This window comes from Plectropomus leopardus, chromosome 2 (genome assembly GCF_026936395.1).
Source record: "Plectropomus leopardus strain MGB_pleo_1.0 chromosome 2, ASM2693639v1, whole genome shotgun sequence".
In the NCBI taxonomy this organism is placed as follows: Eukaryota; Metazoa; Chordata; class Actinopteri; order Perciformes; family Serranidae; genus Plectropomus; species Plectropomus leopardus.
The window spans coordinates 23000973-23025592 of NC_142177.1; the positions used below are offsets into that span (position 1 = coordinate 23000973).

General features: G+C 38.6%; 1 protein-coding gene across 1 annotated transcript in view; it reads right to left on the minus strand.

Moving 5' to 3' along the window:
- Positions 1-24620, minus strand: part of cdh22 (cadherin 22) — a 315121-nt gene that overhangs the window by 285531 nt on the left and 4970 nt on the right. The window contains exon 2 of the mRNA XM_042495051.2: positions 14676-14736. The gene's annotated coding sequence lies outside the window, so the exon portion shown is untranslated. The remainder of the gene's footprint in view (positions 1-14675; positions 14737-24620) is intronic.

The window sequence follows — 24620 nt, forward strand, 5'->3', positions numbered from 1 at the left end:
TGTTGCCAAGATAGGGATCCACCATGGGTGCCTCTCACAGTTCCCCAGGCTGTCATTGAGGAGTGTAAAATTCTTCATAATTTACATTTTAACGCTTCCTGAAAGACACAGACCCATTAAGAGGCCCTCAGGAGGAGTTGCCTGTGGTTTATACTTTTATGAATCTTCCAGAAGGGTTTTTACAGGCTCTGCCTGGCTGCATGTGCCAGATAGCCCCCACGGCGACCGTGCAGCATATAAAAAAGGAATGGTAATTAACGGAATAAACAACATTTTACTAAAGGATACAGTGATAATAACATTATCTCTGAGGGAGCAGACTATTTTTCAGGAAAAATTGTGAAAGGGCAGGCAGGGGAACTTGGGGTCAGAATTATTGTTTATGCATGGCATTTCTGATGTTTTATTTGGTAATGCATTTTTCATGTTTGTAGCCTTCATACATTTACCACACTGATGGTCAATTTGTTAGAGTACGTACAGTGTATTAGTCAAGGGAAATACAGTTGTAGTAAGGCAGTTGTTCAATCAATAGGAAGTTTGATTAATTGATTAATCAGTTATAGTTCCACCTTATCAGATTTGGGCTTTTTTTTGCTAACATTACTGTAAATGGAATCTTTTATGGTTGGGCACCGTTGATCTGACAAGCAAGCCATCTGAAGAAATTATCTACATTAGTGGAGTCGGTGATGAGCATTTTTCAATTTATAGCAAAACAATAAATTGATTAAATCAAATGAAATTCACACATGTATTAATATTAAAATGTGAATTTAAACTTTGAATAAAAGCACCATTTTCAATAAATTTAAAAGTTGACTGCAGCAGCCTTTAGTATTTTACAAATCCATTGGGGAGATGATACATTGTCATTGGTACATCCCAACAAGACACACATAATACAATCCTAATAAGGAACGAAGCAAGAACCAGCTTCCACATATTACACAGGTCTGCAGTGGTCTGAGGCTTGGCAGGCGTCAATCCAAGTTGACGCACTGTCCGCCATCCCCTCCACCTCCTGATGACAAACTCAGCTCATACAGTATATCACTTTAGAAATGCTGATTTGAAATGAATGGAACTTTCAAATGTAATGTATCCATGATTTTACACCCAAAGGTCCATGGAAATAAGAAATGCTGCCTCTCTCTATCATAAAATATTACAGTGGGTAAAAGAAATATTTTAAAAAATGTATTAATATGTGTGTGTGCATCATCCTACAAAGAAAAGCACCCACTTTGTGTGTGTGTGTGTGTGTGCGCGTGCACGTCTTTTGAGGCAGTAATGGTACAGTGATGATAATCATAAGGACTTCTACCAACATAAACAAAATTAACGAAGACAGGCACTCTGGCTGAGTATGGTTGATTGGCGTTCTATAGTTGGTCTCCATCCTCCACTCCTCTACAAATGGATCACTGACACTCCCACACCACCACACAGCCCTTCGGCTAATCACGCAATGCTCGATTTGGTGTGATTGCAGTTTAAGTGATGCCTTTGCTGTTTGTGAACTCACTGACATGAAATGTCAACAATGTCAACACTTACCTCTCCATCCTGACTCAATTTCTCACCTCATTATTCAGTGTTACAACTCAGTGCAGAGTCCACAGTCATTACTACTCGCTCAGATCATCCAAGAGTGCAGACAACCTTTGAAACACAAGCTTGTGCTGTTCAACATCCCACCACTCCTTCCTTCCAGCAGCATGCCTCTGATTAAGCAGTATCTCTCAAACATACCTCTCTTTTCCCTATCTCTTGTTCTATGAGTTTTTCAAAGAGTGCGGCAAAGTCTTTTACTCTGCATACTTCTTAGGAGGATTGAAAAAAATAATAAATAGAGTAACACACCACCACCGCCATGACCACCACACTACAGGTCTGAACAAGGCATCAGTTAACGAGAACACAACGTCATGCTGAATGAATGAAATGAAACAAAATGGCAGCTCAGTCAGGTCATTGTCAGGTTAGTCAATGTGTTTTTGAAAAGATAAAATAAAAAGGAATGCCAAACTCTGAAATAGCTTGGACGTAGCAGCACAGTGGACAGTCCTTCATTCAGGTGCCAGCACTCCTCCCAAATTACTCAGGAAGACAACAAAGAATTCCTGGAGGCTCTCTGAAGGGTCTTCGCTATTCATCTGCAGGGACACTGGCTTGATACATACGCTGGCATTGGCCAGGTGGCACCTATTTCACATTAACCAGACGCTGGAATGCCAGCTTCAATCACTTTGACCAGTGGCGGTAATGCTTGCACAGATCTGGCTGCTCCTGCTGCTGCACCACACGCAGACTGTCACAGATAAACAAATTCTGTGACTGCAAAACTGTGACTCCTCTGTTGGGGTCCATACTTATACAAATGTCAATGCATAAAAAAAATAATAATAAAAAACTAAGTTGGTATCTCACTGAAATATTAGTTATGCTGTATGTTAGTATAAATGTATATTTTTTCACATTTGCTGATCTTACTCTAAATTTCCCTTTTCTTCTTTTGGAAATAAGGACCCACCTTAACTGATATATATATATAGGCAAATTTTGGAATAATCTTCCACATTAATGCAAAATCAAACTGGTCTAGCAGGTTTTCCTCTTGAAAACTATAGGCCTTGGTAGTTACAAGCAAATGTTTATAGTTTCCGCACAGTGACATTAAAGATACAGTGTGTAGGTTTTAAGGGGATATTTTGGCAGAAATGGATTATAATTAATGTTTTCCTCAGTATACAATCACCTGAAAATCAGAATTGTTGTGTTTTTGTTCCCTCATAATGAGCCATTTATATCTATGTAAGGAGCAGGTCCTCATCCACAGTGACCGCCATGTTGCACAGCCTCATTTCTACACTAGCCCAGAAAAACCAAACCAAACTCTGGCTCTAGATAGAGCCATTCCTGTTTTTGCGTCGACCACCTTGGTAAGAAGACTCTCCACAAAGAAAGCGCTGGCAAAACACTGACTTTTATGATGTGAAACTGCTTTACTCAGAGCTTTTACCAGATAAAATCACCTGGCCATTTTGTGTTGCAGAGTAGGAGACTTGCTCGAATTATCTGAGTCCCGGTAAAAACTTATGACAATACTGAAGACTAAAAGAATTCTAACCAAGAGAAGTTTCAACTGGTGGAAATCTGCATTCTTCACCACTAATGCTCAAGTCTAATTCGTGGCAATGATTTGTCATTCTCATTAAGCTATGCTTCTTTCAGGTAAACTCAGTTCTCCTTCAATACAAACATATGATTTAGTTGCACTAGGGCAGATGCTCAAAACCACAAATATTTAGTCAACAAAAGGCTTTAAATGCAGTATAATTAATCCTCTTTTCACTTAACAAGACATTTCTCTGAGAGCCACTTACCCCTCGGTTCTAAAAATGATTCTAATGCTAAGATGATCATTGCCCTATTGAAAGCACATGGACTTGGATAATCTTAGCCTTGAGATGCTTTTGGGAAACAGGCCAAGGACATGAGTATCCTTCTAGCTGCTACTTCTAGTCTTTCAAGAAGTATATAATATTATAATAGAAGAAAATGCTAAGTGAAAGTGTAGATATTTTAACGTCAATTTTTAAAAAAAAAAGACATTGTTTCTAGTGTTTTCCCATGTTTACCGGCTAACTGAAAACATCTAAATGCTGAGATACATTGCATGCATACATTTTTGCTTACATCTGCATTCCAATTTCTCTTATATTTGCATGTTCTCTCATGTAATGTCAGCACCCCTGCACATAAAAAGTGGTCAGATTGACACAAAAGGAACCATAAACTATACATCGGTTAGCAGACTTTTACTAGATGAGCCCTTAGGAAAAAAATAGCGCCTCAGACAGTTTACTTCATTATCGTCAAGAGGCCAGATGATGAAAATATCAGAGGTGTAAAGCAACACTCAGCCTAATGGTTCAATGCTGATGCTCTAATTGTGAAAGCAATATCTTAAAAGCTGCAGAAGTCTATTATTAAAAATCAATACATATCACTTCCATCAGATTTCTCATGTGGCATATTTTTTTTTGCAGAGCATTAGTAGTATAGCATACTGAATGAATAAAGCTGTAGGCAAATAACCTGTGTGTGCAAGAAGCTGTTTTTTAGGCAAAATCAATAATCTTACTACATTTTGTGAACGCTTTGTGGTATCTCAAGTAGATTTTGAGTAGATTTTTTTGCTTTGACCTTGATTATCTATCTGTCTGTGACATAACCCACCAACCATGTTCAACATAAAAACTAGACAATTCAGTTACAAAATGACTCATTTAGTTATTCACCCAAGGATGAAACATACTTGAAGATAAATGAAAAAGTCTTTGCACACCGCACTGAATGGGTTTCTTGGTAACAGTAGCTTTTTTGAAGCTCGAGAGGAGCAGGCATACAGATCTAAAGACCATTTCATCCCACCATGCAATGTATCTGAGATTCACTGCAAACAAATTTTAAGTGTTTAGCCCCTGTCCCTAAACCTTTTATTCTCTTATGTTTAAATATTCATCAATATTAAATCTATGTTATTTGAAGTGACCAGCAAACTGTACCCATTCTATCATTTAAAACCAGACCTTTGAAGTTGGTAATAATAATAATATTAATAAACTTTATTTGTATAGCACCTTTCATACAAGAAATGCAGCTTAACGTGCATTACAAGAAAGAAAGAAATGCACCAAGTACTAAAAGACAAAAAGACAAAATGACATAATAAAACCTGCATGTAAAAATAAAATAAAATCAGAATAGAATACATAGAACGCATCTTCAAATGGATAAAATCCACTTGATAATACTAGTAAAAGTAAGATAAAATAAGGATAAAAATGTAGTGACCAGAATGCATAACATAAAATGGAAAATAAAATAAATAAATAGTAGAGAAATATCATAGGTGGAACATGTGTTTCAATGGCAATAATTTAGCTTTCATTTCTAATACAGTGTTGTTTAGGTCTAGTTATGATTTCCACCAGTCCTCTATCTGAAAGCTGATGAGGGAAGTGACTATTCCCCCACAGCTCCATATTCCTCTACAAATCTGTGTCACTGCATGTACTCCAGACTCATTTTTGCTCACCATTAAAATCCCTGAACCATTTGATCAACTCAATCCCAAAGTTATATACCCTGTCCCTGTATTCCGTTTCACTCCCACATATGTTATGTTATGGAAGCAAAAGATGTTCTGCTACACTAGCTCTACGGAACTGCTGTTTCTCTAAACATTACAAGCATATAAAACTACTTTGAAAACAGGGATTTCCACAAAAACATCAAAAAGTATGTTGTTACAAATCACAAATACTTGCTAATAATAAATCAAAATAAAATGCAAACAAGAAAATGTATTAAATTAAAGCGCAAGTAATGTGTAATTTGAAAATACACCCTAAATAAAACAATTATTAGAACATTTTAGGCATTTAACAGCCCTAATATGAGTCTGCCCTCAAATCCACCATATTAAAAAAGATGAGCTCTGATAATTTCCCACATCGTAGATTTGAAGAGGCTGTCTGTCAGTCAAAGTAACCACTGACTGACTGAGTAAAGAGCCAATTGAAATGCATCTGTGGGAACTAAACTGTTAGGCCATGGTGATGCACAAGAACTTTCAGATGAGAATAAGGCTGGACACCAGTTCATCAGTCAGTCATACATTGGCATGTTAAACTTTTGGGGCCCAGTAACACCTGCCATTACAAGCTATGAAACCCTTGGAGGTTGGGCAACAAGTCTTGAGGCTTATTGAGGACTCCCTCTGAGGCCGATGATGTCAAAAACTGAGTTTCTGGAATCATGCAGACTTTCACAAGACTTTCTTTTTGTGGTGGCTCTGGTAATCTGTTGACACTTGGTGGTCCTGGTACTCAAAACGACAGGGTTGATCTATGAGTGACTGAAAGTTGCATGGATTTCCAGAGATAAATGTTGATTCTAAGAGGGATCTGCAGTATTAGTGACTCTTCTACATTACAATCAGTTGATTCAGCAGTTTTTTCATTTTAAAAACATATTGCTTACAGGTTCTTTTAATAACTTTCTTTCACAGAATCAACTTTTTTCTCTAAAACAACATTATTTACATTGAATGTCATCAGTGTATCCATAAGTTTAGGTGAGTACTGCATTACAACTAATGTGCTGTCTTTTATTTCCAGTGTCTCCTCTGTGCATCCATGTGATTACATAATCAGACAGCTTATTCACGCTTCTTTAGAGATACACTGATTCCACTGCACTTGTTTATACACCAACATACTCTTTTTAAGTTAGTTTGACAGACACTAAATGTTCTAGCTGCTGCAGCACAATGAAAAAAGCCCTGTCCATGAAACTATCAAGAGGAGGTTTGAGAAGGAAGCCTGCTTTTTAACACCAATATAACACCAAATAAAGGTAGAAATGTTAGAAAAATAAGTCTCGCCACTCAACAACAAAGTGTTAGCAGAGTAGTATGGATGGCTGTGTCAATACAACTGGCTCTTTGTTTTATGACCATAACAGTTCACCATCCATCCTTGGTTTACAGGCTATTGATTACAGCAGACTCAACATCATGTGAATTCTATTGCCCTTGCAGAGTAAAAGCATAACTGCCCATTAAATCTTTCTTAGAGCTCACAAAATTTGGCCTTTATAGAAGCAAAGGCTCAAATCATTAAGGTGCCTTATCTAACCTTCACCATACCTTTTTATATTTGTACACTAACTACTTAGGCAACACTACAGTCACGTTTGTCATCAGAGGTGTTGAGATGTGGAACAGCAACAAGCAAAATCAGTAAGCGAGTACAAATATTGCGTAAGAATCTTATGTGTATTAGTTATACTGGTGACAGTGGAAACATTTGATCACAAAACATCTTGATCTTTTGGAACAATATCATAAAATGCTCAATTTTTTAATCCTTAAAGACTCTGATCATCTGGTCACCTTTCTTCAGTTTTTCCAAGAAAAACTCTTATCTGATGATGAATCCATTATACTATGAGTAGATACAGTGGTATTTACAAAGGACAACCAATTTGTTGCTGCAAACTGATGTTACTAATGTATTACCTTGGACTGTTTTATATTTTATTATTTAACAACACTGAGTCACAGAGAATACAAGGTGTTTTTGAAACATACCAAAAGAAAAAAAAGTCTCTTTTTGAATAAATATAAGAATAATTAAATAATTAAATATAATAAAAAAATATAAGATATTTAGACGGACGTCAGACAGACAGATAGACGGATAAATATATTTTTCAAATAAAAAAAAATGTCTCAAATTTAATCAAAATTACAAACATAAAAGACAAATTAGAAGGACACACTACTCTATTATGTCAGCTGATGATGTGCTTTAGTAGTACATACTCCCCTGTTTACAAACCAAGTGCAACATAGTGAATGCGGGCCCTTGGGGATCCTGAGGCTTAATTAATCCAGCCTGAGTCCCAACTCTAATCACCATTATAATAAGGTTGGTTATCTACTGTCTTAAGCTGATTATACATATTTACATCACTTTTCAAGTCTATACTGTCATCTTTCATTTCTATTTTATTATCCTTTAGATGTGTTCTGTTTTAAACGAGAATGGAAATGTCCGCTGTATACAGTCTTTAATATATTTCACGTCTTATGTAAAACACTTTGGATTGGCTTTGTGTCTAGAATTTGCTAAAGAAGATTAAAAACCTATCCTTGCGTTGCCATCTGTATAACATGTACAGTTCGAGAAGCAACCGGCTGTGCTGCAAATGATCATATGGGATGTTTCGCAGACCATTTTCAGGCTTCATTGCTGGAGTGTTAAAATATGCTAGCTGATATTAAAGGCCACGAGGAGTACTATGAAGCCTATAAACAGCTGTTTAATGTCTTCTGTGGCTTTAGAGGAGCTTTTGTCATGTCTTAGAACATAACTCTGGGGGCGTGGAGCACATATCCCCATAATTATCAAATTTGATCAAAATTAGACCCAAGAGTTATGATGTTGAGTAATGGCCAGAAAAGTGTTTTTGCAGAACACTACGATGTCATAGTAAAGTTGACCTTTGACCTTTTGGATGTAAAATTTCATCACTTCATCATTTATACCATTACACATTTGTGTATAATTTTAACAGAATTAGCATATGAATTCTTACGGTATGGCCAAAAACATGTTTTGTTATGCCACAGTGACCTTTGACCACCAAAATCTAATCAATTAATTTTTGGGTCCAAGAGGATGTTTGTGCCACATTTAAAGAATTTTCCTCAAGGTGTTCTTGAGATATTGTGTTCACAATCGTGAGACACACGTAAGGTCACAACAACCTTGACTTATGACCAAAATCTAATCAGTTCATATGCGAGTCCAAGGGAATATTTGTGCAAAATTGTAAGAAATACTTCCAAGGTGCTCTTGAGGTATCACATTCACAAGAATGGAACAGACAGACAAACCGAAAACATAACAGCTGTTGACAGCACGGCGGCATGAAAATAAAAGTTTAAAAAATGCTATTTTACAACAGGCAACCACACATTGACCCCCCCCCAAAAAAAAAAATACAGAATGTATCATAATCATAAATAAACTCAACTCATTACTGGCAGTGCTAGTATTACAGTGCAGTTTGTCCTAGTGGTGCTGCCATATGACAGCCGTTGCTTGACTGTTGCAAGTAGGTTCATGAAATTACAGAACACTGCCCTGTTTTTCTATTTTGCTATTTCGCTATTTCCACTTATTTTTAAGTGGAAAACTGGAAGTAATGAGTGTAACATTGACTATATCTCATTGATTCGTCCCAATTTAATAATTTCCCTGGTGGGATTATTTAAGTATCTATCTATCTATCTATCTATCTATGTGAACTCACTTCTTCTAAACCAATTCTGACCTTCTAATCTTTCTCTCACAAGTCCCAAACTTTATGAAAACATGCTGTAGTACTAAAGAACTGGAATAACCTTTACTTATTTGTTATTTACACAAACAAAATCCATACCCTGTACCCCTGTTGTACCATGTAATAAATAAAGTTCTTATGATTGCTAATAACATTAATAATATAACACAAAAACACAGTCTCAGTTAGCCTCTGTAGTGTTTTGGAAAGCATGGTTGTACATTTTATCTAAATTTGAGGTACTCTTTTTAGTATACAGTACTGAAAATTTCAAGTTGTGTTCAGTAAAATAGCTCTCCCATTTTAGTTGGGATTTCAATAAAAAGAAAAAAATCATATAGTTTCTAGTAGCAGAAGGAATGCATTAAATCAAGGTCAGGGTCAGGCAACAACGTCTGCATATCCTGTCTCTCCCTCGCTCTGTCACTCTTGTAAACATACACAAATGCATTAATAATCACTGCATCATTTTTTAAGCTATAGAAACACTCATTCTCTGCTTTCCTATTCCACTCATTCCTCTTCTCCTTCCCTGTCGCTAACAGAGAACAACATGTTGTTATGAGGATCAGTTGCTGGCACTTTAGCACAGTTGCAGATTCAGCACCAACACACAGCCGTTCCCCAATAAATCATACAACACACACACACGCACACACACACACACACACACACACACACACACACACACACACACACACACACACACACACACACACACACACGCACACACACACACACACACACATCGTGGTGTTGACTGAGGCCTCCACCTGATGAAAAATACACCACAGGAGATGCAGGAATTACATATACTGCAATGTATGTGCATACATGCTTACCATTAACATCTGCCAGTCTGCCAAACCAAACAACCTGCAATGGAAGCAAACAGATTTCCCCTACATCTGCACGAATCATCATAATGCCACGCAATGCCGGGCAGCCAGATGGCAGCGAGCGGCAGTTGAACAGAACAGATCAGGTTTTGAACTGTAGCTCCTTCCTGACTCTGTAACAGAGAGGCTCATGGGAGATGGCGCCAGGGACTGGGGCCAGGTGGGCTTCTCATGAGGTGAAGAGCAGACCACCTGTGCCAGCAGGGTGAACGAAGGCAGTGTATTTGGGAGTGTGAGTGGGTGCGTTTGTGTGTGTGTGTATTCATTATGTAAGAGAGAGAACAAAGTAATAAGGAGATCTTAGAGTATGAAGCAATACAGCCAAAAAATAGAAAATGACATTTTTCCTCTTATTTATGTAGAGGACAGTACAAAGTAAAGGGGAATTTAAGTGAATTTTTACACTTGGATGTGAGGCATGTTTTTGGCCATACTTTATCTCACGAGGTAAACACACAAGGGATATCTACCACATTAAGAAGTTCTGAATAAATTCCTTAAACAGGAAACTATTTGATGTCGAGTCCAAAGGGGCCTCATGGTTCAGACACCATGGAGGTTTATAATGTTATCAAGTGTGCAGAAGGTGCGCCTCCCTTCATTTTTCAAGTATCCAAAGAAGTAAAAAGTGATTTGGTGCCACACACACACTCAGACACTTGCACACAGTGAATGCTTCATTAAACTGCATCCATCCTCCCAAATGTGCCTCTATAAACCCAGAAGGGAGGAATACAGACAGAGATGAAGACCAATGCGTTTCTGTGGCAGTTCAGCTTATCTCAGAGATAAGATGGAGACCCTTCAGGGAGATGAGAACAGAGAATGAAAGATGGAGAGAAGGGAGCCGGTTCAACAGAAAGTGAGGGGATAGATGCTGAAAGAGAAAGAGAGACAGACAAGGAGGCAGAGACAGGAAAAAGACAGACAGTCCAAAGATAAGAGTGGGGGTGGGGGCGGGGGGTGGGGGTATACAAGATATTGGACTTCATTGGCTTCAGGTCAGTCTCTCTCTGTTCCTTTATTTAGTGGTTATAAATGGGCAGATTAGGACTGTGCTCTGCAAATGTAAATCAGCTGGTGGGGAGATCAAACAGTTTTAGTTGATTTTGCCCTCCAGTCCACACACTTGCTTCCTATCAGAATAGAAATTGTTACAGTTCTCCCTCAGTAAACCCTCAGAGAATAAGAAGTAGAGTTCTCCAGAACCGGGGAGCTCACAGGGCATCTGCTTAACTTTCTCCCTCTCATCCACAGCTAAACTGTGACTTCAGATTTGAAAGAATATAGTTAGAATTCAGGGAATAAAAGACATTATACAGTACTTGTCTAAACTGAATATCTTATTTTCACTTTAAAGCACTTTTTTCTCTCAGCACAGCGCACTGATGCTGGGGTTTGGAATTGAAGGAAGTCAATTGTAATTAGATTTTAATTGAAAGGCACCTCAAGGACAGTGGTGTGTGACTTCCCATGCAAAATGACTTTTTTTCACAATGTTCATCCTCTTGAGTCTACACTGAAGTGTGTAGCTATTCATTGACAATCTCGTGAAATAAACAAGATGGTGGAGAGTTGGTGCAGCGCCTTTGATAGGATTTGACTTAATCAGAACACATTAGAGTCACCTTCATTTAAATTTGGGAGACATATGAAGAGCACTATAAGGGAAAAGTTATTGACAGTTGTGAGCAGTAACCTAGATACTGAAAAACAAGACCACAAGACCACTTTTATTGCAATGCAAACAGGCAAACAATTAATATCAGATTGTTTCAGTGCAAGGTGTTTTCATGCACTGTTCATACAGATACCTGTGAAACGCAATGCACAATATGTATAAAACACACAAAATCATAAGCCAGTAATTTGCGTATAACCCACTTAATCAGGAAGGCTGCAATCATAAGCGATGAGTTGACATGAGTAAAGAAGAAAAGTTTGTGTAAGGAGGCTGGTTGGGCTGCTCAATTTGTCAAACAAACACAGGACTTTCACCCAGGAAACTTGTGTTCAAGACCATGTGACACCAAGTGTAACTTGAGTTATTTTTAAATGACTCCACCATGTTTCTTTTCCTAAACCTAACCTACTATAGTTTTACTTGCCTAAACCGAAAAAGGTGACAAAACTCTACACAACTTTATGTGAAATACACAACTTTAGGTTTAGTACATAACACATACGTTAGGTTAGATATCATGCAAACCATTATATGTGAATTTTCGAAAGATATACAAACCATTGTACAAGATTCGTAATTTAGTGTTTCCCAATGACTATGTCCTAACCTGCTCTGTGTCACCGCAAACAGGCTAAGCTACATATCCCTTTCACGAAAAAAACGCTCACCTGAACACAAAATATTGTGCCTGTCCATCCAGTAGATGTTGGGAGTTTTCCCAGTTAAAACTTTTACCCAGAGGGGGCACTACAAAAAAGTTAGTCAAAGTCAGTAGGATTCATCGTCTGTACCAAATATCATGACAACTGATCAAATAGTTGTTACTGTACTTCAGCCCGGACCAAAGTGGTCGACAGAGCAACAGACAGACATTGCCAGTCCCGGAGCCATGCTGTCAGCATGATAAAAAGCAGCAGCATTCATTGATACTCTTTATACATTTTTTTGTTTCAGCATAAGCCTATTGCTTGTACACTAAAGTTATATTTGTAGAGAGACTAAAGTAGTTAACTTCCATGACCAACAAACATTTTCATCACTATGTGATGCTAAAAACTTCTGTAGAATGTGATTGTGTATTTTTTAATTCTCTGCAGTTGTTGGGCAGTCCAGCAGCTAACACTATCTCGCTGTGTAAAACATGTCAGTACCACTGCCAAGGTTTACAGGAGTCTGAGTCCTAATGGGGGCCATTCATGTTAAAAAATGTATGTTGTGGGGCATTTTCAATTACAGCATCCATTATGTGGCAGATGTTACATCTCGTTCACATCTTCATGCTCTGTTGGTTTGACAGAGACCTAGAGCTCTTCATATCAGTAGAAGCTATTTTGTTGAACACTAAAAGGCTTAATGCCCCGAGTGGACAACTGGTCAATGATTCACTGTGGAAACTGTGTATCAACCGATTATAGAGGCTGTGGATCTTTTTAAATTCTGCATTGTCATTGTCCAAGTAATGAAACTGCTGGAAGTGACAAAAAGACGACAGATGGTTTGTGGTCCAACAAACTGCAATTATAAAATCTCTTATGAAAATATATGGGTTCATAACTATCACAGACCAAATATGTAAATATGTTTAAATTTATCCGATCGATCTAAAGCAAAAATGACAGATACCAACATTTTGTTACTAACAGAATGCTTAACTAGTGAATTAGTCAATGTATACAACATAAGCATATTTGCTATGAGCCTTTTTTAAATTATCAACTTGATAATTTATTTATTTGTATTTATTTATTTTTATTGTCTCTAAACCAGAGACAAACTCAAGCTTTTTTGGACTATGTAGAATTAGTTATACCGCCAATGACACTGAAGGACTTCAATTTTTTTTCCTTTTTGGAAATAAGCTCTTTACAAAGGTGCTATATATGATTTTTAGCCACGGTGTGTGTGTCACAGTGTCTGAGTGACTTGGTTCAGATTTACTCTGTAATGCTCCAGAGTGCAACCATCTGAGACTCATCACCTCAAGACACTGCAGCCATGACATTTTGAGTAGTTTTAATCCAGAAACACCTTAAAGGGAACAGACACTAGAAGGAAAAGATGATGCAAATCACACTGGTGAACTCTCCAAGGTTACAGTCTTTGTATAAATAAAGAGGGCCTGAAAGTCTGAGATACACTGGGGGTGTCTGACAACGCAATAAGCAGGCAGAAAACATGACAGCGCTGTTGCACCCAATGAGTTATATTTTCACCAAATTACAGGGCTGCCCCACCAGACACCAAAGACCTGTGGGGTTACATACTGCCATTGTAATGAATAAAAGATGTTTCACTGACGATAAAGTCGCAGTGAAAGCAATTTAACCCGACAGCCACATTTGTTTTCACTGAAAATCAGCTCAAGACTTGCACAGAATATGATGGGTTAACCAACCATTAGTAAAAGGAATTACTACAGTTTATTTTCCATACCGATAACCTCACCTAAACAATATATGTACAACACAAAAAAATGCTAAAATTTGCAGACCTTTTAACCAGTGAAAGATCTCCTCCCACCAAGAAAAAGGTTATCCAACCAAAGCCAAATATCTCTAAAAGTTTAGTATGATACCTCAAACATGCAAAAGTGTGTTTCCACTTTGACTGTATTTTGCTTTTTTTCATAGTTTATGACAAATCAACAGAGGCAGAGGAATTGAGTCGATTTGTGTCAAAAATCGGGGGGCTTGAAACTTGCTTAGCCAATAAAAAACATCACCCTAACCTTGACTCGGTATTAATAAAGTGACTAGACTTGAGACGGATGACTTGAAAGGATACAACATGATTGGGTTATTTCTGGTGCAATTCAAGCAAAATTGGTACCCCAGTAGAATGCAGAAGACCAGCAGAGGCCAACGCATGAGGCAGATATCATGGATGGTGTTGGTCCAACAATAACAGCATTTGGCTTCAAGGACTTTGTTGTCAAAGACGGCAATAAGAAGAAAAATCAATGGTGTGCAGATCAAAAATCAATACTCCGACAACCACAACGTTCAAATTCATTTGTCACTACAAACCCACAACAAAAGGTACATGGTATTTTGAGCTAACTTGTTGGCTGATTAGTAGATCACTAGAATTGCACAACTTTCCCTGAAACTTGATTGACCTGCGCAATGACTTGACTTGAATTATAGCAGGAACTTGACTTGACTTACTTGATTCTCCCGACAGGAACTTGGGACTTGCTTGTGATTTGCACATGTGTGACTCCCACTTCTGCAAATAAGGAACAGAAACAGTTTTTAAGAGGCAAGTCATGATGGAAAAACTGCTAATCATTCTGTAGTGACTATGTTGTATTTAATTGTTAATCCTAATACATGATACAGTCATCAACGTTGGATTTGAACTCAAGTAGAAGAGAAAGCAGATGCTGAAAATGTAGGGAACATCAAATGCTCATTAGGTTTGGGCTCATTATGCATCTGTTCTATGTGGCAGGTAATTTAGACTAACATGAGCTGTATTCAGTGATCAGTGCTGGTTTGATCCAAAGTCCATGGGTGTCGTAGCAAAGAAGCATATGTATTTTATTATGTATAATATGAAAAGACATTTTGGGTTTTCTCTGGTTTTTGTTAAGTTTTTTTCCTGGAATGCTGCCGATTTCCTGTTTTCCTGTTTTTTGTCTACAACCTAATGCTTTTTGGAGGAGCATAATGATACATCTGCTATCCATTTTCGCATGCCAAGTACATCTGTTATCCATTCCCTGCTTAAGACAGGTTCTTTGGTATAATACAATATGTATCCAGTTATCTGTTTTCCATTATATCTCTGATGGCTCCAAAAAAAAAAGAAAAATATCAACCTTGACCTTTCTTGTTCTACCAGCACCTTTGATGAATGTGCAACCTTTTGAAATAACCAAGGCTACGTAGTTGAGAGACACACAAGACTGGTCAAAAGAAACTCATTGCTTATTTATTGTACACTGTACACTGTACACTGTACACTGTACATTATTCATAGCATGCAGTTATTGCAGACATTTACCAGATATATGGGGTACTTCTGTGTTGCATGGGCTGTAGCTGTGCTATGATTTTTAACATGAGCTCGTTGATCACACGACAGACTGTTTGTCCACCGGTGACAGTGGGGTGGTGCTGCACTGCATGGACAATGAATGTTTACGTCAACTATATTATGCTTGACTACAGATGTGTTTTCGTTTGAAAAAGCAAGATCTGGTGCTAAGCTCTTACACAGAATGGAGATGAACCAGAATGAAACTTTTACAGTGGCATCTATACTAATTATTCAGTATTCTTACAAAATGTAATGGATAATAATGATGTAGTCAACCTCAATCCACCTTAAAAAAGTGGCCAATGCAGCTATATACATTTGCAGTCATGGCCTTAGCACATTCAGTGCCCTAGACAAACCCTCCTGGTGCCCCCACCCCTCCCCCCAAATATTATTACTATTATTGCATTTATTTGTAACAAGAACAATAGCTAACAAGAAATCAACACAAAGAAACACAAATAACACAACACAAACAATAGCTAAAAAAAATAAATAACATAAAAATTAATAACAAACGAGAATACTGTGTCTGCAAAATCCAGCCCCTTTTCATTCTTAGCTCATCAAATACCGCCACTTGATCAGTAATTTCAGTGACACAAAAAGGCACCTTTCAGGGGGGTATAATATGCCACCGTGTCAGTTTAAAATGCCAACGGGTGGCATCAGTTTGATACGCCACTGGTTTCAAACTGATATCACCTTTCACAGCGGTATGATACACCGCCAGATAATAACCAATAACAATGTAACATATATAAACTGGAGTCCCTATTGGGTGGGCAAGAAGGAAAATGGATGAGCCCAATCCTGGACTTTCACCCAGGAGCTCGCTGTTTGCTTCCTGTATGAATGCTGAGTCAAACCATTATGTTTATTTCTAAACCTAATCCCGTGCTTTTTTTGCACAAGGAAGTCAAAGTAAATACAAGGTATTTTGCTGATGATGTAAGTTTATTTTGCAAAAGACTGTACGCATCTAATGAGGAGATAAAAAGTTCATTTTGTTCAGGTATAAATTTACACAGCTTCCTAGAATGTCAACAACAGACACAGGACACTTTCAGACACTTTCCCATTAATAACAAAGACTATGGTGGGCCGCCATCCTCTCATTTTCCACAGTGGGTTTCTCTGTGTAAAGGATCTTTGACAGCCACGTTAACCCAAATGTCCTGCTGCAGATACACTGCATTCAGTAAAAAAAGAAATGTCTTATAAGAATCCCCACCTCACCCCACCCCTATAGACATTTCAATAATAAATGATCCTTCCTGAACCTCTCCTGTAGGTCAAGGGCTGATGTATGGGAGCCCAGAGGGGACATATAGGACGCATTAGCTGGGCTCCACTCTGCACAAATGCGAAGTGAGTGATGGCGAGGAATGCTGAAATCTTTGACATCTCAGACGGAGTGAAAACAAGGCACTGGCATTTCAGCCATTGTCAACTGGAGACAGAGTCAATTAATAGAGAAACAAAAGAGTGTCTACAGGACTAGGACAAAGAGGAGAACTCTTACCATGAGATAATTTCTGACTAAACTTTGGGCAGGCAGTGAAATGTTTTTGTAATCACTCATCAGCGCACCCTGGTATTGAATTCCTGTTACACTGTGCCTGCTTTGCATAGTGCAGGCCAATTAATCCAACTTGGCTGCTTCCCCTCGGAGCACTAATGCAATTAATGGGATTGTGGCTTAAGCTAGTTGGATGTGGGTGACCATACTCATGCTAGGAGATAAAAGCTGTGACAGAAAGACATATGTTTACACTTTTTTAGGTGTTAAATTCACTCTGACGACCATCTGAAAGAAGAAAGCTGGGAAAAAGGGCGACAGCCTTTTTGCTTGAGAAACTTGCACCTTTTGTACAATCAGGTATGAAAGCAGAGAGCATATATAATAGACAGACTTCATCCCTCAAAAGATGGTTTCCGTAGATGAAGCCTAATGACTTCATTTTAATTCTAAAAATGTTCTCTGAAGCCTCTCTGTCTGTACTCCTTTTTTTGTCAAACACAAACTAGCTCATCAAGCAAGATTGTACACAAAAGACTTATTTTTGCCATGTAACATGTTGTGATGCATACTGTTATAAAACGTTAAGCTCATGAACTGTACACAGACTGCATTTTAAAAATATATAGCAAAACAAGACCATGATTCAACTTTTGCAATGAGCAGAGAAATGGGAACTGGGCCATATTCTGATCATGTGCGTCCAGTACGGCTACAAAACACTACCCTCGGTAAACTCCATCCCACAGAGGCCATCGCCCTCAGAACTGTGAAAGCGGCTCAAAGTGTTTCACAAATCCAGAGACAAAAGGCAAGCAAGAGTGAGCAATTTAGTGCTAGCTGCTTTGTGAAGGGCCTCGCAGCCCACACAGCACCATTCAGAGGACTAAAACACAGGCCAGGATTACGCTTATCAAGCATCAACTGTTTGGTCACACAGACAAAGGCTTATTGCTGTGGGACAACTTTAATGGCTTGTGGCTGAGTGCAAAGAGGGCCTCTTATGACAGAGAAAGAGGGTGAGTGGAGGGCAACGAAGGGAGGGGGGCCTCAGCAGCACAATCACTATACTTTCGATAATGATGAGAGCAAATGAAGGGATGGGCAGTTAGGGTTTGTTGAGTGGTATTATCTCTTTGGACCATAATGAAAAGGAAGCGGCACATGAGCCACAGAGTGAGAGATTGAACAATGACAATCCCTCATCGTCCAGAGGTCCATGTGAGTTTCAGAGGCTAATAATAGCCGGATGGATGAAGAGTCGGCTGAAGGCTCTGTATAAAGTACAGAGAAAATGTTGTCATGGAGCTCCAATCTGTCAACAACACACTGTCAAGAAAAGCAGAAGGAGCTGTTACAGTTGGTTTGGCATAAATCCATAAAATGAGGTGTAAACTTTCATGACCTTGGGAAACAGGTGTGACTGCACTGCCTTGCTGTCACCTGTGTAGGCTAAATGCCTGAATGTGACATTTACCGCATGAACAGACAATGCAAATCACTCTCTTCATTTTCTTTTCGTTCTTGGTCCATTTTTAACTCTATTTGACATTTTAGATTTCTCAAAGGATAATTCCATTTTATTACTACGTGGGTTCAAATTTTCTTAGTTTTTTGCCATCCTTTCTACCTGTAATGATAACACTCCACTGACATCTGGAAACGTGGCAACAAAAAAAGGAAAGTCAGACAGTCAGCCTGTCTGGTTAGCATTCAAAAGAGCAAACAGGGTGAATTATAAAACTATCACCCAAATTGCCTTTGACCTAGTATATGCTGTAAGTAACAAGGGATTACTGTTTACCAGTAAATGGGAAAAGTGACATTTTTGGAGATGTCGTTGCTTTTCTGTTACATGCTTTTTTGCTGAGAGTTAGATGAGAAGATCTGTATCTAGATGGTCAAATCTGAAGCTACAGCAAACAGCTAGTTAGCTTAACTTAGCACAATGACAAGAAGCAGGGAGACACAGCTATCCTATGTCTGTCCAACCATATCAAAATCCACCTATCAGCACATCTAAAGCTCACTAATTAACATGCTTGTTTGTTTAAGCCGTACAAAACCCTCAGTTTAAACACAACAGTTCAGCATCCACAGAAGGCTCATGTGCCAGACTAGTAATGTATTGAAGTCATCAGTAGACCAGTAAGATCAGTAATGTCTTGAAGTCTCTACTGGCTCTGAATGAGCATGTTTCCTAAAATGTCAAATTTTAACCTCTGTTATTATCCAAAAGTATTTTAGATATGGTTTAAGCAATCTGGCTAAATTGTTGGCTTGTTTACAACATGTGTGGTCATCAGGCTACTTGTGTTTTTTGCCCCATTAAACTTCATAGTAGCAATGTGTTCCCAGATCATAGCAAATACCTGGTGAGTATAATGTAATCATAACAGATAGGAACTAGGGCTGGGCCAATGGCAATCGTCCATTGACACAATGGCTGTCAGTTATTGACCACTAGGCCTGACATTGCTATTAAATAGCCCCCAGTTCACACCAACACAGGCCTGCTGTGGTCCTAATGCTATCTACCAGATAAACTGTAGGCTGACAGGTGGGGGAAAGGGTGCCCTTTTTAGCAGCACCTTTGTCACTGTCATCATGACGATGACGTGACGACGTTGTTACTGATCAAAATATGTTCACATCTGCCTGGCTGACTGCTGCTTTTATTCTTCTCTTTTTTTTTTACTGGTGGTTTTAAAAATATCACAGGTTCCAGCAGGCAGGTAAAAAAAAGTGATTTTGAGTAAGTTATTAATACCTAGGCCTATAGCGACATTGCTTCCACCTTCTCTTCCCCTCTCTCTATCTCTGTCTCTCTCTCTTTTACACACACACACACACACACACACACACACACACCTTGGAGAGTGCTACGGATCTCAGACCTCAGTCGCATTGGCTTCATTTTCCAGCCTAGGAAGTTGCCACTTGGACACAATCCAAACAGGCACAATGGCCAGTTCTAGACCCAAGTTGTAAACCAGAACTATCCACTAAAGAAGGTAAGATACACTCCTGCCATATACTCTTATCCGCCATTTTTTGCCTGAGCTGTTGTATTTAAAATCTTTCCTAGCTATCACGTGTCCACTGGTTCTTTTCAGCTCTTACTTTTGGAGTGAGAGAGGAAACCATATTTCTAGTTCTGCCGATTCTCTTCTATCCCGTTCCAAATGACACCACTTCATCTGCTCTTCTCTGCCTACAGTACTTTAGCCTATTTCATGTAATACTTTTATCCCTGCATCAACATTATACAGAGCTCACCTACGTATTCCCAGAATCACTGATACACTCTCCCAAATCCATCAGTTATAGTCTTTTTTCCAGTAAATCCATTCGAGAACTACACTTTATGTAAATCCTGTTCTTCCTCTCCTGTTATTCTTATTTCTGTAATCCTCAACTCTCTACCTCTCTGTTTCTCTTTCTGTGTCCCTTCCCGTTCCAGTTCTTTTCTGTGTTTGTTTTCCACACTCTCCCTCACCTCCTCATTATGTCTATGTCTTTCTAAAATGCCTGCCCTCAGACCTACATCTACTCAAGGACAATATGTAAACAAGTATAAGTGACTTGGCATGTCTCACCACAATATGTTTCCTTCCCACCTCCCCCAACTCCCTCCTCCTCTCTCTCTCTTTAATGCTGCTTGTCTAATTAAAAGGCATACAAAACATTACATTAAGACTCGGGGACTTCAAGCTCATCTCCTCGCAGATCTAGAGTAAAAGGGTCAATTATATGATGCAAAGTGCTGAGAAAAATTAAACCCACCATTAGCTGCCTCGCGCCATCTGCGTTATTGCAGAGTGCACGTGCAGAGCAATGTCGTAAATTTCAGCCTGGTTTTTCTTAGGAGGGCACGCATTGCTGAGTTTGCTCCTGTCATCGTAAAGTATAATTATTGTCAAGGAGGTCTGTCACAGTTAATCTAATTCACTGACAAGATGACAGACTTAACTAACTACTTGGGGACGTTGTGTAATCACAAGGTAGCTGTTGGGACTATCAGATGTGTTGTTGTGTTTTTGTACCGTTGGCACCGGCTTTTGAAATGATATGCTATGGACCAAAGCCTTCACTGCCATCTCCAAAACCAGGCCATTACTCTGCCTATTGATATTCCATAAGAGTTCACATTCTAAGGCTTCTCCCCTCTTGGATCTCAGATCTTTGCACTGATGTGACAATCTTTACTTGCACAACAACAACAAAAAAAAAAACAACACAGCACAAACACAGCTCAACACACAACAGTCTCACAAAGAAGCAGTCAAAGGGAAGGAGGTCGATCAGCCATTCTCCATTTGCGTTTGTTCTCAGCGCGGCAGACTTTCCTGTGGAGTCTGTGGCGGCTGAATACTAAAAAGAGAGCAAGGCTGTGATGTGGAGAAGGCACACAGGTCTCAATCACCTCCCCAGAGACACCAGGTGCCTCAGCGAACGGGGGAAGAATCGGAGTCTTGGACTTTATTCATTGATACCGCCCACCGAGGTAAAGAGTTTCAAATGGGTGGAATTACAGGATCAATAGTGTGATTAGCAGAGGCCTTGTAGCTATTGCATGTTGTTGGCAATCTATTGCATCAAGCTAAACCCAGGGGACAGAGGGGCTGCTGCTTCTTCCAAGCATGGTGGCCTAAGGAGGAGGAGTAGTGCGTGAGAAAGAGGCTGAAACAAGTGTAACTAGGGCCACATGTGATAAGCCTCGAAAATAGATAATAGATTTTAGACAGTGCTATTCTAAACACAACTGTCACATGTTTTCAACATGTAATGCTAATCTCAGTGAAGGATTGCAAGCACTTGAAAATAGTATCTTCGTTGCTACGATCATATATCAGGATGAATGCAAATACGCTTTTTTTCTATTCTAGGTAAACGGCACTAGTGGAGCCAGAGACGTGCAGAGCTATTACAGTTAAATGAAAAAATATCAGTGCTGTACTGTAAAGAGAGGAAGAAAGGCAAACAGAAGGCAGATGTAGAAAATTGTGATCTATTTGAATATGTATTTTTTCTCTTAGGGATCTGTCAGTTTCAATCTTCTTTAATATTTGAAAAGCAAATGCAAAAGCAGCAATTCTCCAAATCAAATAAACCACACTGAGATGCACTTGTAGTATAGTATTAGGTACATCAAGAGGTTGTAGAGCACCACTGCTGATTCAAGCATCACTTACATACCACAACTGCACTGTCATACATCCAAGACTGAGAACCAAAGTCTGAGTCAAAGGTCAACCGATATTGGATTTTTTGAAGGCTGCTAAAATATTGATAATTTAGAACAGGAAAAAGCCAAACCAAGAATGCACATCTAGAAAATCAAACTTAAAGTAATATATTAATCTGGAACTAAACATAAAATAAGCTGTCTTGGTGGGAGTCATCTTTATTTTTAAACCATTACGTTTCCTCAAAGTCAACCTGAGATTCTCAGGTTCACAGCAACATTACCTTGATGAAAACAGTAATCTGAAATAAGTATTTTAATTAATTTTGAGTATTTTGTAATTGGTAAATAAAGTAACATTTTTTAAAAAACTCAAATTTAATTTGAAACAAGACTGTAGAATGATGGAAATATGTTTCTTCAAAATACTTTCTTCAAGATTCATTAAAAAAAACATCGAACACAAGGACAATAACAGGAAGAGAGAGAAGGAGGATGACTGTTTTGTCCTGATTTCTACTTATATATGGTTTTTGCTATATATGTGTTAGAGTGTAAGCATCTGTGTACATGTATGTGTGTATATGTTAATTTATTATTATTATTATTATTATTATTATTATTATTATTATTATTATTATTATTATTATCAGTATCATTATTATTTATTACTATGATTACGTTATTTCTTTTAAATTTCCATATATTTAATTTTGTTAGGATTTTTTCGATTACGCTTATCTAACCACTTGCTTATTTACATTCGATAATAGTTTGTCGAAGTTTCTCCATTTACTGACAGAGTTCTGTTATGCAGGATGGTTGGGATGGTGCTAATGAATGTTTGTTCTGTTTATTCAATGAACAAATAGACAAAAACATAATTTGAAAAAACGAATAATAACAAGACTGGGTATGAAACGCTAGAGGGCTTTTCATTTCAAACATTGGCTTTTAGTATAAAAAAAAAGTAGCGACATTCACTCAGTCACAGGCTCATGGACTTTTGCTATAGCGCTGCAGTACCAGACCCGCTGTTGTAGTCCAGGCAAAAAGAAGACTCATGTAAATACATGTTTAAATGAAGAACAATATGCTGAGACACAATCACACAGCAGAAGAGACCAAATATCATTGGAGCTGTACCCACTGACTAGCTCCTTTTTGCTCACTTTAAAGCAACCCTCACCTCTTCATACACATCTCTGCATGACTAGTGAAGGCCATGCAGCCATCTGCCACTACCAGAGGCAAGCTCAGCTGATAACCATAGTTTGTAAAACAACCTATCAGGGCTAATTAATCAGCCAAACCAATAAATTGTGTGACCTTTCGGCCATGCTCACATGGAGATGGAACTGATCTATTTCTTTTTCGTTTTAAAAACGTTTTCCATAAACACAGAATCGTCTCAAGATATGTGTGTGTCCACACAAAACCACTGAAAATGCCGTAGTATATATGCCAGGCCTGTAAGTGGTGCTGTAATGCTGGCACAGAAATACACCAAAAACAGAGAATAAGACATGGAGCATGCGCATAAAACTCGTGCGATGTAAACAAACACACAAAGAAGAAGATGGCGAAGAAAAGAGACATTTGTGTGTGGCAGGAGTTCTGCTGTAAAAGCCATATTACACTCAGTAGCTTCTGCAGCACAAACACAACACTGTAATCCGCTATTGTTGATGTTGTTGTTGGCAGGTTAGCGTATGCGGGTTAAGGGAGAGGTAGGGCTACGGCATCATCGGTTCAGGAAAGATGCATATGGGTTGTAAACACAGAAATGCGAGGGTGGTGTGTTCAGATTTGTTCACACTAGGACCCGGTTTCAAAAATTAGCGTATTCTGGCTCCCAAAACGCCGGTTCCATGTGGACAAAACGTCCATACTATAAAAAGCTTTTGCAGATACACCTAAACTTGTCTCCGTATGGACATGGCCTTAGTCTGAGTTCTTAGTGTAACCGGTTGCACGTAACATATCATATCTAGTATGTCATACAAAAATACCTAAAACTGCAAAAGCAAAATGTTCCAGATTTCAGAATAACACAACTATGAGCACTGTCCTCTGTCCATCTGTGTATATTCATCGTTGCTGGAGATGTTCTCTGTATTCAGCTACTGACAAATGTAGCTTGTTGTGTTGCACCTGCCCTGCTTGACAGTGCCAGGAAAGTCCATCAAAACAGAGCCAACACACTGAAAGTAATGCATTTCAAGCCATTTCAGTATTTCATGAATGGACAAAATAGATGAGGAACATAAATACGTTGGCCAATTTATTTCTATATAAAACCCCCTACCTTGGTGGAGACTTGTAGCTCACCTGTTAGAGTGTGCACCCCATATGGGC